Genomic DNA, 18,240 nt, shown 5'->3' with positions numbered 1-18,240 from the left:
GGCATGCGCACTAATACAAAATGTTTACATCCACAATAACAAGAAGTCAGTGAGTACGGAAGACCAAGACCAGGAAAAATCTGGGAGGTAATCGGTCTCTTCAGGCAGAACCTAAGACTACAGGGGTATTCAGAAGCAAGCGGAAGATTTAAGAACAGTTCCCTAAATTCATGTCTCGATGACCCTGGACACATAGTGTGTATTTCTTGATTTGGGATCGGAAGCTGATGCACGAAAAGCACAAAGTACGTGCACTTAATTTATGCAACTGAAATGAAAGACTGAATGCAAATAACCAAACATTTACCTGCAAACAATCTTGCCGTTAAGTGAATACTAAGGCAGAGACTTCGAGATATTAAGATTCTTTTCTATAATGCAAACATCATCCTTTTTAAATTTAGGTTTTAATACAGGAGGCTTCCCACCAAAACCACAAAGTCACTAGAAATGCAGTTAAACACAGAAAATACTTAGTACTTCACACTAACTGATGATAAGCTGATATGGACTAGCAAAAAGTTAGGAATTATTCTGAAATAGATACAATTTTATAGCCTACAAATATTTGCTAAACACATGTCCTTTTAGATCCTCATTGTGGTGATTTTATTTGTAATTACTGTTTTCCCTGTTTAAAAAAAAATAAATGACTCTAAATAAAAGCAGTTTATTTTATTTAACGGGTTAAATATCCTCCCCTATTTCTGTGTTACTCAGTTAACTTGTTTACTGATACTCATTTATATATGGTAAAAAGTCATATTACCATTAATACAAATTCTGAACATCCAGGTTCAAGTTAATCAAGTCATACTGCATTACTATATTCTGAATTTTTCCTTTTTTTCATGTGCAGCGAACCTGATCCTGTATCCAGGGTCCCCAGAGAACGGGCCCTTTTGTACTTTAAGATTCAGGGAGCTCCTTACCCATCGCTGGCCCTTAAGTGTTGCTCACGAGTCTCCTGGGGAAGACATTTACACACAGAACATCGCATTGGTGTGTTCAGAGCTATTGCCAGCCGTCAGAAATCAAGAGGGTGTCTATTCTACTTCAGTACAAGGACATGGAGGCTGACAAAGAAACTCAAAAGAAAACACAAGTCACGTGGCACCAACTGCCTTTTGGATGTCCGGAAGGATTCAGTTCCTTCAGAAAGTCACTTAGAAACTGCCACTCTCACTCCAGGGGCCAACCCCCTGCTTCCAAAGTCGCATTCCCTCCACCCTCCGGGGCTTTGGCCATTTCCAGAGCCAACCAAGAGAGCTGCTTAATACCCCACGGGGCAGGAAGGGATCACGCTTTACTCAACTGAAAGTGCAGCAGGTTTTCAGAAGGCTCAACACAGCCAGCCAAATTGAATCAGTGACACTTATCTTGTAAAGCAGTGTCATGGGATTGTTATTGATGACAAAGGATTAGCACTTTGGATTTACATCTCCCCTGGCAGATGAGACTTTAAAAAGCAGGGGCATTTCACCCACACACACAGAGCCCAGCTCCTAAGACCACCTCTTCAGTATCAGCGCTCAGACTGCTTTCGTTAACAACCCAGGCACCTCAGTGACGGAATCTCTACTTGCAGAGCAAGCCTAGTGCCTGTCTGGACCGTCTTGCCTCTTCCTCAGCAGAATAAAAAACTTCTACTTTTTGTTCTCAAAATACAGGTTTATCTGTCTCCTCTTTTTTAAAAAAAATTATAGTTGATTTATAAAGCTGATATACAGCAATGTGATACAGTTATATGAATGATTCAATGTGATTCAGACCCGGGTTCGATCCCTAGATTGGGAAGATCCCCTGGAGAAAGGAATGGCAACCCACCCCAGTATTCTTGCCTGGAGAATCCCACCGACAGAGGAGTCTGGCGGGCTACAGTCCCTGGGGTTGCAAAGAGTCGGACATGACTGAGCGACTAACACTTATGTATAAATACATTCTTTTTCATATTCTTTTCCATTATGATTTATTACAGGATATCGAATCTAGTCCCCTGTGCTAAACAATAGGACCTTGCTGTTGTCTCCTCTTTTATCTTTAGTGTGATTTGTGGTGATTTTTAGAGTCTTAATACAAATAAAATCTTAATTATAGGAAAGGCCATTATCATATCTTTTTCACTATAATCTCAAAGTGAATATTTGGGGCTCCTAATTAGATTGATTCAAATACTTTGCTCATATTTCCTTAACCACATATTCATTATCAAGTAAGACTTTTTAAAAGTGTTTCCAATAAAGGGGACTTCCCTATAGTTCAGATGGTACGGAATCTGCCTGCAATGAAATGAAGAGAATTTCTATATTTACTTTTAACTTAGGGCTAGTGGCCACTTAAAAATCAAATCTCTAAAAATAAAGTTAAATTTGAATGCAACGTTATGTTTTTAAGCATATCCTAAACATAAAACTTAAAAGGTATGATTTATAGAATACTTATTTCTTTAAAAAAAATATTCAAATGATCCACCAGTGACAAAGCAAGGTATACTGCAAATCAGAAATCCTTTGTAAGATACACAGTTTTTATTTTTTAATCATGAAATACATTAAGAAAATAAGTAGAGAATAGAGACATTAGTCTAATCAGATGCCACCCTCCCAGGTTTCATTAAAATACAAATTAAAAGTTTCTAAATAATGGTTATATTTTTCATAAAGTTACAAAAGCCTGAGATTATCCAAGGAGAAAAACATGTTCTCTAAGAATATCAGACATGGGAGATGTCCACAGCTCAGATTAAAGAGGCTAATTTTGTCTAGTAACTCTCTGGGCATTTTGTGTGTTCATGTTTTGAAGGCTTCTCTGAGATAAACATACCCAGTAATATGCAAATATACAAAAGAAGCCAAACCCTAAAAGAGCACACTAAATTCAATTTTTTAAATGATCTAAAATAAGAATCACAATATCCACAGAAAGTGTTTCTTCAGCGTCTACAGCTAAACATTTGCCACAAAACATTTTCTCTCTGATACCATCTACAAATTAAAGAAGGGTTTTTTCCTGTAAGAAAAAAAAAAAAAATATATATATATATATATATGTTCAGTTTTTAAAAAAATAATAGTCATGAGCACAGACTCTGGGAGCCACCTGCCTGAGTTCACATCACAGCTCTACCCTTAGCTATCTGACCTTGGTTAAGGCACTTAGTCACTTACAGCTTCTTCATCTGTAAATATCCCTACTTCATTGGTTACTCTGAAGATTAAATGAGCTAATAAGTGTAAAATGCTTAGTGTCTGGTAAATAGTTAAGTGCCATACAAGTATTATTAGTTAATAATAATTATATGTATGTGTGTGTGTATAAAATATATTTGTATAAGGAAGCTGAAACTTCACTACTTTGGCCACCTTATGTGAAGAGCCAACTTACTGGAAAAGACCCTGATGCTGGAAAAGATTGAGGGCAGGTGGAGAAGTGGGAGACAGAGGATTGAGACAGTTGGATGGCATCACCGACTCAAAGGACATGCGTTTGAGCAAGCTCCAGAGTTGGTGAAGGACAGGGAAGCCTGGTGTGCTGCAGTCCGTGGGGTTGCAAAGAGTCAGATCCACTGAGTGACTGAACAGCAAAGGATCTGGTAGTGAAACCACAACCTTAACATTGACTATCTTTGAAGGGCTTCTACACTCAAGTGTGGGGGCGAAAAATGAGTTCCTAAGACAGAAGTATGTAACACTGAAAATATTTTGCACAGCCCTGATTTGTTCATCTGGTCAATACTTATTTCCCAGCCCATTGGAACTGAACAAGCTGTAGCAGGGGAAGAGAGCAGAACACTCCTGCTGCAAAAATAACACACACAAGAGCCACTTCCGACCGACCCGTCCGGGTGGACTAGATTCTCTCCCTCCCGTCCAGGCCTCTGAAGGCACAGGGGAAGGGCACGGGGGGCCTGCGTTCGAAACGCGGTCATCCAAACCAACCGAATTACTGTTTGACAAGAGATTGGGAAGTGAATGTAGGCCTGTTGCTACAGGCATAGGAGCTAATAGCAGCTCTTATAGGACAGCATGTCCCACAGGATCCAAGACAGAAGTTTGGGGTGGTGTACGGGGGCTTTCAAAATCCACCCTGACCAAAAGGTCAGCCACAAGGTCCCCGGCTCCAATGTCCTACTCCATCCTAGAGACCATTTGAAAAGATGTTACTGTAAAATGAACAATGTTTAACAGATATGCTCGAGATGGAATTGTAAACATCTGTCTCCTCATTTCAGATGACATGAAAAGAACCTAGATTCGGCCACTGAAGTCTTATATTACAGTCTACAAAAATCAATTTAACTAATTCGATGGATATGCTTTTCGCACCTTCCTCACGCCCCACAATCCACACTTGGGTATGAACTGGTGGTTCATTTAGGGCATAGCCATTACAGACTTCCTTAACAGTTTTCCCTAAAGGGACTTGGAGAGTATTTACACATTTCAAGACAGGCTCCCTTCTGTGGTCAAACACCTTTTAATCTCACCATTTAGTCCACTACTAGTAGCTATTCCAGAGAAGCAAATTAATAATTATTGTGGGCTTGAAAAAAAACCTTCTAGTCACAATCAAGTTTGCCTTCTAAGGTTAAAAGCTAACCAAAGTGTGACGCCTACCACGTGAATCTAAGCGCCTCTCCTAATGAGTAAGGAGCAGCCGGAAATTACAGGTTACCACCGATACCTTATACAAAAAGCCGCACATCCAAGCTAGATGGTGTCTTACAAAACTAGTTATTAACCAAAGACTAATTAACAAAACCTTTGGCTCAACTGATATTCTTGTTTCTCTATTTGCTTATTGATAACACGGAACTTTGTGACTCTGTCTAATGTAGATTAATATTTTAAAGGTATCTAATCCTTAGGCTTCATGCTTCCACATTAATCTTTTGCATTTTGTTGCATATAATCCTTTTCCCACAGTTCTAATTTTAGATATAGTTAGTCCACTCGAATTAATCTTTTCCCATAGAAAGACTGGTCATAGCTAAGATCTAATAGTTTCTCCTTAATCTTTTTTTTCCCCTGCTCATGGAGAAACATATGGATTATGTTATTAACTGTTTCTTTGACTCTCACTTTTTATTTTGAAATTACCCACTGACATGGAGGGAAAGGTGTCTTTCACTTCTTGTTCCCAGAGGAAAAGAATCAGTAATATTCAGTTTGCACCTCAACAGCATCCTTAGGAATGGGTCACATTATGATGATCTTTATTACTTTAAAAAAAGGGGGGGGGGTGTAGTTTTAGAGAAAATGTACTTCCTGTATCAAAGCAAATCTTTGGGGCTAAAAACTCTGAATCCAGACTAAGGAACAGACTTAACATTAAGCTTTTAAAGTAATCTGCATTTTTTCTAAGTTTACAGAAGAGCTATTTTATGGAAAATCCCACCATTGGATACGCTGTGGAGAGAAACATCAAAAGGCAAAGTCATTTTCACTCGGGCACATAAACTGTGATGAGGTCAGACTCAATTTCTTGGCTTCTTAAAGCTTTTGTTTGTTTTATTTTTGCACAGTGGTCTCTGAAGCCAAGAAAGTTGTCTGTTTATAGCTGTGCCAAGGAGGCTCAAATAGTAATGTCTCACTGGGACTTACCAGGGCCCAGGTACAATTTAAAATGTTAAAGACTCCTTATGTTCACAGAAATAATCCGACCTTCGTGCCTTAGAAACCTGTCTTGGCCACTTTACAACGCAACATGTTTTTCCCTTGATTCTAATGGTAAATAAGTTCCAATGCTCTCCTGAAACCAATCAGAAATATTCTTCAGCTGGCAATCATGACTCGTTTGCCACTTTGAAAGGGAATAGGAGGTGACAGGCCACGTAGTCTCTGGAGGTGAAGGGAAAGCCTCTATTTTTATGTATTAGCCCATGATTTACTTGTGTTGATAGAGTCTCAATATGGCAAAGCAAAAAATAGAGTTTTCCAGATAGACTTTATTCAATGAATAGACTTTGTTCCTTCAAGGTAGCATCTAGTCGTTTTAATAAACCAAAACAAAATTTAGAAAATATACCAGAAGTATTTGTACTTAAAAGGTGCCGAGGCAAAAGATGTATCTCAAGAAAAACACTTCAGTGACAGGAATAATCAACCTTGAATCCACTAAGGAAAACCATTTTGTAAAACTGAAAGTATCGTTTCTTAAAACACAGCAACATTTAGCTAACTATCAAGTAAATATCTGCAAAGTGCTTCAAGTGCTTAGAGTTTTGATCGTACTGATAAGGTGTGAACTTTTCTGAAATACTTCTCTTACTGTCTCATCCTTGCACATACTTTCATATTTTCTCAAATATCACTTTTGCTTGATCTCTGTTTCCTGTTTCCTAAATCTGATGGGTTCAGAGGAATCCCCTCTTTGGCCCTGGAAAAAAGAAAAAAAGACACAGCACACGCAGTCCACCCCATCAAAAGAATCATGTTTGATGTCTGTTATTACTCCTTACAACTTAGATCTGAGTGAGATGAAGCATCAAACGAGTAAAAAACATTTAAATTCAATTTTGTGGTGCAACATTGTTAAAGGATGATTGATTTCTTTCTGCGCAGTGAGGTTCTGCATAGACCCTCTGAATAATGAAGATGAGGAGGTGACAGAAAACTCATTTATAAATTTTAAAAGGGGGGAAGGGACAGGGGGGAAATCTTTGTAAGGTCTTTGGGCTACACCAAGGTAAGGTCTTTTTTTAATCAGCTTCAAGACAAGTAAACACTCATTTGTCACTTTTCACTGCAAACCCCGAAGTGAATAGGGTTTGAGATGCAAATCCCTAAGGTTTACTCCAGTTTTTAGGAAAAATCCCATCCGATTTCCCCCCAAAATTTCCAAGTGGTTACCAGTAACCACTTAACTCATTTTCTCTCTTCTTCTAACCTAAGCAGTCAAAATGCTTTTCCTTCCAACAAGCCTCCTTCCACCCCTTTCTCTGAGGTTTTAGACCATCACTTTTTCTGCTTTTTCTCTCCAAAGTTTCTATGAGACTTCCTGTACATCTAATCTTCATCCACCACCTTGCACACTGCCAGGTACATGGCAGCATCTTGACCAGAAGGCTAAAAATGATGACTCATCTGAAACAAGGCCCAAGATCCGACCTTCCTGATCAGCCCCTAAATGCCAAGCCCAAGCCCACGCTGATTTCTTTTTGCAGCTCCTAGCAGGTGCCAAGGACACTGCTCTGTCCCTGGTGTAAGGATGCAGTCTCCTTCAACTCTCTTACTAAGTCTGGAGGGAAAGTCTCTAGGAGAGAAAAACACTCAGGCATTTCCAAGTCACTCTTAATTTGGAGAGAAATAAGAATCTTCAGGAAGTGCTCTCTCAAGGGCCTTGGGGACCCTGCACAAGTTATCCCTGAAAAGCACAATAAAATCTAGATGAAACAACAGAAGCTGACAGCCGTGGCCCAGGTTCAATCCTGGTCAGGGAACTGAGATCCTGCAAGCTTCGAGGCATGGCCGAAAAAAAAAAGCAGAATAACCAGGGAAGGTGGATTTAGTTTTTAGACTTTCAAGGCTACCAGGTCTACTTCCAGCTCTTATTAGTCTTGAATTGGACCTTTCTTCACAGTCTTCTAGCTTGTAAACTGCTAAGAGTACAAGAATTACACCATGTCCTTACTACAGACAAGCCCGTGATGCAAGCAACAGAGCCCCAAGCACCTTCAATTCTAGGATTAGAATCATGAACAGAGTAACTTTTGTCCAGCGTCGGAAAATCCCACAAAAGAGGCTGATATCCAGTCTACAAATGCCCTATGTCCAATACAAACAGTCACGTCTATAATGCAGAAGAGGCAAATTCTTCCAAAAGAAATGATTCATAGAAATTAATTGTTCTCTAATGTTCTTTAATTAAAGAAGCTGGACGACGACTTTGGTTTTTTAATTAAGCCCAACTTTTGCTTAATTTTTCAATATCCTGAGGTTTTGACGTTCAATTCGTGTCGATTCTATTAAAAGACACTCCAACTCATATCAGAACAGAAATTAGTATTAATGTATATAAACTGATACATACTCAATAAAAGGAACATTTTTCTGCAAAATAAAAGCCATTAAATGTGTATATTTAGAAACAATTAAGAATTCACCACAAAAAAATGTATTGGTAATCACATGGCTTTATTTCCTATTTGTCCTTCACAAGAATCCAATTTATATTATACACATATGCTTACTCATACACAAGGCAAACCCACTGACCATATCACTCCTATGTAGAGGAAAATGTATAGGTTTTACAGAGGCAACACCATAATTCAATTTCATAGACTCTTTAAAAAATAGTAATAATAATTACTATTATTATTAGACCATACTATGAATTGTAAGGAGAAGGAAATGGCAAGCCACTCCAGTATTCTTGCCTGGGAAATCCCATGGACAGAGGAGCCTAGTGGGCTACAGTCCATGGGGTCGCAAACAGTCGGACATAATGACAGCACACTGAGCGCATACACTGTAAGAACAACGATAGCTACTACAGAACTACAAGCACTAAAGAAACCCTAATCTCCACTAGACTTACCAGCTATGTAAAGGGGCCCCTCTCTTGAATGTGAGACCTCCCGGCCACCTTCCTACTTTCCCATGCATGCTGTTTTTTCCTGTCCAGCCAGCCTCTCCTCTTCCACCATCTCACTCACTACCTCTACGCACACCATCCCCCTGTAACAACTCTGACAAAAAGCCAGGGACTTCCAGTTGCCGAATCTCAGGGTACTGTTCAGTCCTTATCTTGCTACATGTGATACTACACTCTCCTTAGTTTACACACCACTCTTCACCAACTGCACTATTTCTTTTTCATCTCCTTTTGAGGATGTCCCCCTCTAAGTGAAAGCTGCTCTGTCATGTCTGACTCTTTGCAACTCCATGGACTATACAGTCCATGGAACTCTCTAGGCCAGAATACTGCAGTGTGTAGCTGTTCTCTTCTCCGGGGGATCTTCCCAACCCAGGGATCGAACCCAGGTCTCTCGCACTGCAGGTGGATTCTTTACCAGCTAAGCCACCAGGGAAGCCCTGGAATACTGGAGTGGGTAGGCTGTCCCTCCTCCAGGGGATCTTCCTGACCCAGGAATCGAACCGGGGTCTCCTGCATGGCAGGCGGATTCTTTACCAGCTGAGCTGCCAGGGAAGCCCAAATGAGGGGACGCTGTGGCTGCATGGCCTTCTAAAAATACACTGAATGTTGTTTTCTCAGGTTCCTGACCTCATTCTCTTTTCTTAATGCTGTATACCCTCACCCAATCTCATCCACTCTGATGTTTTAGCCATCTTCAATGTCTCCACCTACATTCAGACCTCTGGGCTCCACTCTAGGGCCTACATTTCCAAATGACTGCTGGACATCCTTGCAGGATGGACCATAGCCTCTTTAAACTTTGCAAATACAAAGATGAACTGATCATCTTCCCTCCAAAACCTAAGGCATCTCCTAAATTGGGTAATGATACCATCAGTCACAGCTTCCCAGGTGGCTCGGTGGTAAAGAATCCGCTTGCCAATACAGGAAACGTGGGTTCAATTCCTGGACTGGGAAGATCCCCTGGAGGAGGAAATGGCAACCCACTCTAGTATTCTTGCCTGGGAAGTCTCACGGACAAAGGAGCCTGGCAGGCTACAATCCATGGGGTCACAAAGAGTCAAACATCCCTTAGTGATTGAACAACAACAACCAGCCAAGCCAGAAATCTAGACGTTATCTCTGATTGTTCTCAATAATCCCTGTCTCTCAATGAATTCTTGCCTGGAGAATCCCCGTGGACAGAGGAACCTGGTGGGCTACAGTCCTTGGGGTCACAAAGAGTGGGACACGACTGAGTGACTAAGCACAGCACAGCACTCAATGAATTACTTCCTCAATATTTTTCAAAAATAGTCTCATGTCTCCATCTTTACCTGCCACTCTCCTACTTCAAGCTCTTCAACATCTCCTGCCAGAATATTCCGTAATCTCCTAACTGACTTCCCTGCCTCCAGCCCTTGTCTCAAACCCGTCCTTCACACAGTGGCCACAATGCTTTATCTAAAGTTGGCTGGCCATATCACTCCCTTGTTTGCAACCCTTTCTCTCCACCTGTATCACTGGATTTAAGCTCTTCACCTATATCACTGGTTTCTCTTCACCTGTGTCATTGGATTTAAGCTCTTGAGCATGGCGTATAATGCCCTCTGCTTCCTCATACCTGCCTAACTTACCAGCCTCTTCTCCCACCATTTTCTACCCTGAAACTTCCATCTCAACAACACTAAGTAACTTGTGATTTTATGCCAATGCCGTTTTTCACACCTCCATCCTTAATCTGCCCCAGTCTTCTTCAAGCTCCTCCAGGGCAGGGGCGGTAGTCCAACTGGGCTGCTGTTTCATTGCTTAACCCAGCATTTGGCTCATTAAAGGTGCCATATGAATGGTCAGGAATAAATAACAGAAGACATAGGAGAGTAGGTCCAAAATGAATGACACCGGTAGAACGTGTTAAAGGAATTCAAACTCATGTTGAAAGTCATTGCGATGGGGTCTACATGGACTTAATACTTGCCACACAAGACGTGCAAGAGAGCTTGTAGGAGCTCAACTCCTCCTCAACACCCACCTCACACCTGGAGTCATGCTCTAATATTTTTTAGAGAAAACATGTTGGCTACCCACTGAGCCTACCATCACAAGGCACAAGAGTGGGCACCTTGGTGATGTGCCAATAACAACCACTGACAATTACAGAACGTTTATGGTGTTATCTCTAACTTCTCTGAAAATTCTACATGAATTACACCTCTCAGTCTTCACATCAGCACTGTGAAGATGGAACTATTGTTTTCCCTGCTTGACAAGTAGGGAAACTGAGGCCTACATGTTAAGTAACTTCACTCATGGCACAGAGGTTGACTATTAAGGCACTCAGGATTAGTTGCTCAGTCGTGTCTGACTCTTGCAACCCCATGAACTGTGGCCCACCAGGCTCCTCTGTTCATGGAATTCTCCAGGCAAGAATACTAGAGTAGGTAGCCATTCCCTTCTCCAGGGGATCTTCCTGACCCAGGTCGCCCCCATTGCAGACAGATTTCTCTACCATCTAAGCCACCAGAGAAACCATTAAGGCACTCAAGGCATTTATTCATTGACTGTTCATTGACTATCAATATTGACTATTCTACTGTTGAGTGGAATGCAAGCCAAGCCTCCATATACATTTCACTTAGTTTCCAAAACTACGTGTGTATCAAGAACTGACCCTGAATGAAAGGATGAAAGAATGTGTCATCTACCCTCTGAGCCACTGCTCCCACCAAACAGTCACTTTGCTAATTGACAGAATCATGCCTTCACCCAGAGCCTCACAGACAGTGTCATCAGCACATCAAGACCTCAGTGACAAGACAGCTTCCTCTCCTCCAGAGTGAGGCCCCTTCCCCTGTTCCCTGGCTCTCTTTTGCCCCCTCGTCTGTCCATACTCTTCTCTGCTTTGCTCCCAACTTCTCCTCCCACCTTTGATTACTCAGGGGGGCTTTAGAACATACAGGAGGCAAGATCTCTCCTTCATAAAATCAGAATGCTCGTCGCCTCAGGAGGTACAGATGCCAAAAATATTCACAAAGAAGGATTTATATAAATTTACAGATGAGAAAACTAGTGGTTTATAAAAAGGGAAGGATGGAACAGGAAGTTTGAAACCCAGAGAGGAACCCTTGGCCCAGGGGACAGCCGAACTTGGCTAGGAGATTAAGTCCATAGGTGTGGACGGAGCACTTACTCTGTCCAAAGCACTATTCTGGGCCCAGAAGACAAGGAACGCAAGAGACGAAAAGCCCTGCCTTTTCGAGCCTCAAGCTCTGACCACTAGCTGTTTCTGTCAGGTAGACTGGTCTGTGGAGCAGACGCTGCCACCTAACCTTGAGGCTCTTGGAAAACACTCTCTCTGTATACTGTCAAAAAAAGGCACGTTTTAGGGCTTCCCTGATGGCTCATTGGTAAAGAATCTGCCTGCCAATGCAGGAGGCATGGGTTTGATCCCAGATCCAGGAAGATCCCACATGCTGAGGAGCAACTAAGTCTATGCACCACATAACCACTGAGCTTGTGCTCTAGAGCCCGGGAGCCGCGACTACGGAGCCCACAGGGAGCAACGAGAGAAAAGCCCACACAGCAGCGAAGACGCAGCACAGCCAAGAAATTAAAACAAAAAATTAAAGAGGCACATTTTATACCTAATGGTTTAAGCCACAATATTTCAGCAATAATAATTATAATAAGGTGCACACACACACAGGCTCTCATCAGAGATAGTTCCAAAGGCAGCTATGCTAGTCCTTTAAATTTGTGCTAGAGCCCAAATAAGATTTTTGAGTTTGGCAATCTGGGAGAGAAGCAAGTTAATAAAAGTACACAGTACATTGTGAGAACAGCCATGGTTACCAGGCTAAACACAGGGGCCAAGCAACCCAGAGCAGACCCCTAGTAACCAGAACCCAGGTCAGGGCAGAGTGGAGAAAGCCAATCAGGGAAAAAATGGTGAAGAACAACAACTGGGTGTGGACCCTCAAGATTTCCCTTCAACCATGGTCCACAGCACAAGCAACTATTAAGAGCGTTCCACAGTCCTAAACCCATCATTCTCCTCCTAGGACCAACACGGTGAAGTCATTACACACATTCATTAGTCACATATACTCTGGAGCAACATGCTCTGGATTTGAATCCCTGTCCTACCACTCATTAACCTTGGCAAGTAGTCAAAACTTTGGGACTCAGTCACTTCATCTCTTAAATGGAAACAATAATTACAACAACCTCATAGGATGGTTGTGAACATGAAAAGAGATGATTATATATAATATGTAAAGCATTTAAAAGTGTCTGGCACTCAGGAAATGTGAGCTGTTACTATTATTACTTTTTCCATCAATAGGATCACAGAGACCCCCTTCCAAGCCATGGCAAATCCTGGAAGCCACACAGTTCATGACATAAATGAATAGCTTAGAAGCACGAGCTGTCCCATTCTGAAGTAAAACAAAAATTCAACCAAATTTCTAAACACACACACAAACACACAATTCTTATGCATGCCTTCTTTCTCTAAGATATTTTTTTAAATCAAATTAAGTCAAAACTGATTTTGACTGCAGTACCTGTTTTCAAAAGGTGAAGACCAAACTAAGGGTAGATTTTTTTCCTTCTTTAGTAACTGCCCCTGAAATGGTATAGATAAACTTATTTGCAAAGCAGAAATAGAGTCACAGATGTAGAGAACAAACTTAGAGTTACCAAGGACAGAAGAGGAGATTGGGATGAATTGGGAGATTGGGACTGACAGATATACACTATTAATACTATGCATAAAATAGATAGCTAATGAGAACCTCTGGTACAGCACAGGGAACTCTCCTCAAAGCTCTGTGGTGACCTAAATGGAAAGGAAATCCAAAAACGAGAAGATGTATGTATACATGTCCGGCTGATTCACTTTTCTGTATAGCAAAAAGTAACACAACATTGTAAAGCAACCACACTCCAATAAAAACTAATTGAAAAGAATAATAATTGCCCCTGGCTCTCTGAAGGACAGACGGAAAGTTGAAACAAAAAAGAAAATGGAAACAAGAGGAGTTTCCAAGCTGATGGCCAATCAGTGTTGCTACTAAAAGAGCCAAAGTGTAGGCGGTCATGTACAATCAAACCACTCTATGATTTGTGACTATTCTAATATCTGCAGTGGTGGAAAGGGTCTCAATAAGTCTAAGCAGGTATTAGCTAAAGCAGAGACACAAGAGATAGAGGAGAAAAAGTTAAGTTGAAAAAAAAAGCCTATCTGCAAACTTAAAACCAAGTAGGTACGGTTTTTGGTTTGTTTTACAGATTTTTTGTTTTGCTTGTTTTGTTCTCATTTTCAGTTTAGCCTTTTTTTTTTTTTTTTTGCTGTACTGCATATCATGTGGGATCTTAGTTTCCCAACCAGAGATTGAACCTGTACCCCCTGCGTTGGAAGTACAGAGTCTTAACCACTAACCCGCTAGGGAAGCCCATTTGTTTTCTTTCTTTTTTTTTTTTTTTAATTTTATTTTATTTTTAAACTTTAGATAATTGTATTAATTTTGCCAAATATCAAAATGAATCCGCCACAGGTATACATGTGTTCCCCATCCTGAACCCTACTCCTTCCTCCCTCCCCATACCATCCCTCTGGGTCGTCCCAGTGCACTAGCCCCAAGCATCCAGTATCGTGCATTGAACCTGGACTGGCATCTCGTTTCATACATGATATTTTACATGTGGCATGGGACAAGAAGTTTATCAGTGCGTCATAGCAACTGAATCACCTGTGTAAATCCCAAGTCTAAAATAAACATTAGACTCAACCAAGTTCACCTCTTGCCCTTTAATCTGATTGGAGTGACTTTTATCTTTCACCTTGGAATGATAAAAGAATATGAGTTGTTAGCAAAACAATCTGAATGTGACTTAATTCTGGGGCACTCTCCTGTTTTTTCATATGCTTGTCAAAACTATTCAGACAGAAACCAAAGAGAAAATGTGCTTGCCCAAAAGGGAGGATGCAGAGGACAGAAAAATGGCTTTGGACCCAAGAATCTGCCTGATAGTGTACTCCACCTGGAAAGTTTTTGTTATTTTTCTTGCTCTATTGAGACCATCCAAGCAGTCTAATTTATGAAATTCTTTACTTATAAAATATGCTGGCAAACCTACTACAAAGCAAACTTCTTTGGAACTGAAGAAACAAGATCTCTGTTTACAGATTGTGTCCTCATTATTTGCACAGATTGTCTCATAAATCGACCCACTGCTCATCCTCCGAATTCATGTTTCTAAAGGAAATTCAGCTAAAATACTGTAAAAATACTGTATTACACTGTTCAAGATAGTCTACCAGTAAGAAATTGAGAGTCTAAAAGAATCGCTCTGAAGGTCAACTATACAAATGTGCTACAAAAGCCTATAAACTGAAATTTTATACACTGATTTTCAGAAACTGACTAAGATCCTCGGGATATTATTTGGGCTTATCAAAAGAAGGTTAAAATCAGTGGTAAAGAATCCACCTGCCAGTGCAGGAGACATAAGAGACACCAGTTCAATCCCTGGGTGAGGAAGATGCCCTGGAGAAGGAAATGGCAACCCACTCCAGTATTCTTGCCTGAAGAATCCCATGGACAGGGGAGCCTGGTGGGCTACAGTCCATGGGGTTGCAAAGAGTTGGACATGACTGAGCATGCACACAATGATTTGTAAATTTACAAATCATTAAGAAGTGGTACAAAAAAGGCACCCTGGTTTCACTATTAGATGGCAGATGGCTGATTCAAAGAGAAGAGGAACATGGTTTCAACCAACTAGAAAAACAAAGTTGAGTTTTCTAGCCACATTTGAAGATTCCAGCCCTGAAGTTTAGGACCCATGCCATAAATAATAAGGATGGGATGAAATACCTCAGCCAACATCATAGTTCAGGTCCATCCAAGAGATATCTCTGGAGTTCCTCCTCTACATCAGGCCCAATCTCTCTTTTAAAGAGGCTCACCACACAGTCTGGAAGCTACACAAGATAAGGACCACTGATGTATATGGCGCTAGGAGAACATGATGAGAAAAGGAGGGGCCAAGGGTTCTAAACGGAGAGCACCGACAGAATTAGAAAACACTCCTTCACGTTCTGCGGACTTAATAAATTTTACACACCCTATTTCCAAGCAGGGCACATGTCCATGTGCATTAAATCTATAAACTATATTTATGGGCTTCCCTGGTGGCTCAGAGGGTAAAGCGTCTGCCTGCAATGCAGGAGACCCGGGTTCGATCCCTGAGTGAGGAAGATCCCCTGGAGAAGGAAATGGCACCCCACTCCAGTACTCTTGCCTGGAAAATCCCATGGACAGAGGAGCCTGGTAGGCTACAGTCCATAGGGTCACAAAGAGTCGGACACGACTGAGCAACTTCACTTTACTTACTTATGATCCGTTAGACAAAACCCTCCCATCATTCCAGTGAAGGCTGAGCTCTCTTTTGCTGCTATGGTGGTGGCGGCCTCTCAGTAACCAGAAATAAGGATGCAGATATTCCTAGGATTTAAGTCAGTACCAGCATGGCTACACAAAGTGGACTAAATGCTAGCATCATAGAAATATTTCCTTCCTACTGGGAAGTGTCCTTACAAATCCACTAAATGAAACCATGAGTTTTGTGGTCCTAAGATATTCAGTGATTCACTCAAGGTCACACAATTTGTTGGGGGGAAAGCTTGAACTAGACCAGATTTCCTGGCTCTCAACATAATATTCTTTGAGTTAGACCAAATGCACCCCAATGAAGGGGATGAGAGACAGAGGGTGCTGGGAGCATTTGTTGTATTTGATTATCAGGAATTCTGTCTGTATTATACACAGAATAGAGATTTTACAGCCACCCAGAGGAACTTACTGGCTTGGTGCTGACTTAGCCGACAGAATGTGTGTGCTTAGTCACTCAGCTGAGTCTGACTCTTGGCCCGACTTTGTAGCCTACCAGGCTCCTCTGTCCAGGGGGATTCTCCAGGCAAGAATACTGGAGTGGGTTACCATGACCTCCTCCATGGGATCTTCCTGACCCAGGGATCAAATCCAGGTCTCCCACATTGCAGGTGGATTCTTCAGGTCTGAGCCACCAGGGAAGTCCTAGGCCAGGAGAAAAACCCCTAAAAGCAGCAGACATCAGCTGCTGAGGGAGCATTCCCTTGTTCTCAGCACCCAGCACCCACAGAGCACAGGGCAGAGCCCTCATCAGGGGAAGGAGGGGACACCCTGGGTAAGGGGCTAGAGGGAGGAGACCCTTTCAAGAGGTGACCTCACTTGTATCCCCCAAACCACAAGCTGCTCTGCTTGAGGACTCAGAGGCAGAAGGCGCCTGGGAATTTGTGTAGATCAAAAACGATGCATCAGTAGGGAACAAGCCAGGAAGGACAGTCAGAACAGGGCTTTCACCAGACGTTCCACGTGTCTCCAAGCACCTGCACAGACTTTCTGTCTATTGCACAAAGCAGCTCTAGGTCACGACGGGTCTGCACCCACACATCTCTAGCGGTCCTTGCCCTCTCTGCCTCATTTCCGCTTCCTTCTTCTCTCCAGCTCTCGTCCCCTGGCCCATTCTCCTTCACGTCCACTGATGGTGACCACAGGCCAGAGCATGTGCAGTCGCCCACTGGCCCAGGGCCAGAGGCTGGAAAGTAGCAAAGGGGAAGTTTCTTTGGGTCTCTGCCTCCAGTCTCCTCTTAGGACAAGAACTGCTGGGTGTTCCCCACCCTCCTAAAATCAGGAATACTCTCTCTGATTTCTAGAACATCAGAGATGTCACCAAGTCCATATGCTTCTCTTAATAAGAAAGGACTGGAACTTCCCTGGTGGTCAAGCTTCCACTGCAGGGGACACAGGTTTGATCCCTGGTCGGGGAAGTAAGATACTGCAAGCTGTGCAGTGTGGCCAAACAAACAAATCAAGTTTAAAAAAAAAAAAAAAAGGACCATCCTTCTAAAGGCACAGTGGTCATGAAATTGATGAGATGGTTTAACAGCTGGGCAAACAGGTTTCGTTTTATTTCCGGTAAGCAGGGGCCACGGGGGTCCTGTACCAGTGTAACCATCAGCTCTGTTCTTGTCCACACTCTTGTCCACACTCTGCAGCGTGTCCCTGATCTCTCAGCGTCATTTATGCGTCACTAATAATAAGCTTAGGAGAGCGAAAAAGAGGAGAGCCACATTCTCCATGAATGCCTATGTTCCCTAGTCCTCTCCCAGAAGAACAGAGTTCTTTCACTGAGCAAGAGACTCAGTTAAAAAAAACAAAACTGGAGAAAGAGATAGTCTTATTAATGGATTGACACTCGCCACAAAGTCTGGCCTATCTCAATAAAGCCACTTTCTGTTTGCATCCACCTGCTCCCCTCCTAGGACTAAAAAAAAAAAAAAAATAGGAAAAACAAAGATGACTTCCAGATAACTATGCTCCTCACAGCTGTGCAGTCAAGAGGAGGAAAAACACCTTTTCTAACTTCCTCTGGCGCTCACTGAGAACTCTGGACTTCAGGGAGGCTATTAGAAAAAGGTTAAATATGAGACTCTATAATGACATACCAAGGGACTCGTGTCAGGGCTGTTTGAACACTACTCAGAAGCAATTGCTGTCGAGAGCTGGCGACCACTTTAAAGAGCTCTGGCGAGGTCTGCACGTAGATGAC

The 18,240-nt window shown here is 42.0% G+C and overlaps 1 protein-coding gene across 4 annotated transcripts in view; it reads right to left on the bottom strand.

Moving 5' to 3' along the window:
- MAML3 (mastermind like transcriptional coactivator 3) overlaps positions 1-18,240 on the bottom strand; it is a 460,203-nt gene that overhangs the window by 419,619 nt on the left and 22,344 nt on the right. The window contains exon 1 of one of the 4 annotated variants that reach the window (XM_059876256.1): positions 933-18,240. This exon is cut by the window's right edge and continues 21,036 nt beyond it. The exons of the other annotated variants lie outside the window; for them this stretch is intronic. The gene's annotated coding sequence lies outside the window, so the exon portion shown is untranslated. The remainder of the gene's footprint in view (positions 1-932) is intronic. 4 annotated transcript variants of the gene reach the window in all.

The sequence above is a fragment of the Bos taurus genome, chromosome 17 (assembly GCF_002263795.3).
Source record: "Bos taurus isolate L1 Dominette 01449 registration number 42190680 breed Hereford chromosome 17, ARS-UCD2.0, whole genome shotgun sequence".
NCBI classification, from domain to species: domain Eukaryota; kingdom Metazoa; phylum Chordata; class Mammalia; order Artiodactyla; family Bovidae; genus Bos; species Bos taurus.
Note: the sequence above shows the minus strand (reverse complement) of the source record. Positions and strands in the feature narration are given on the sequence as shown.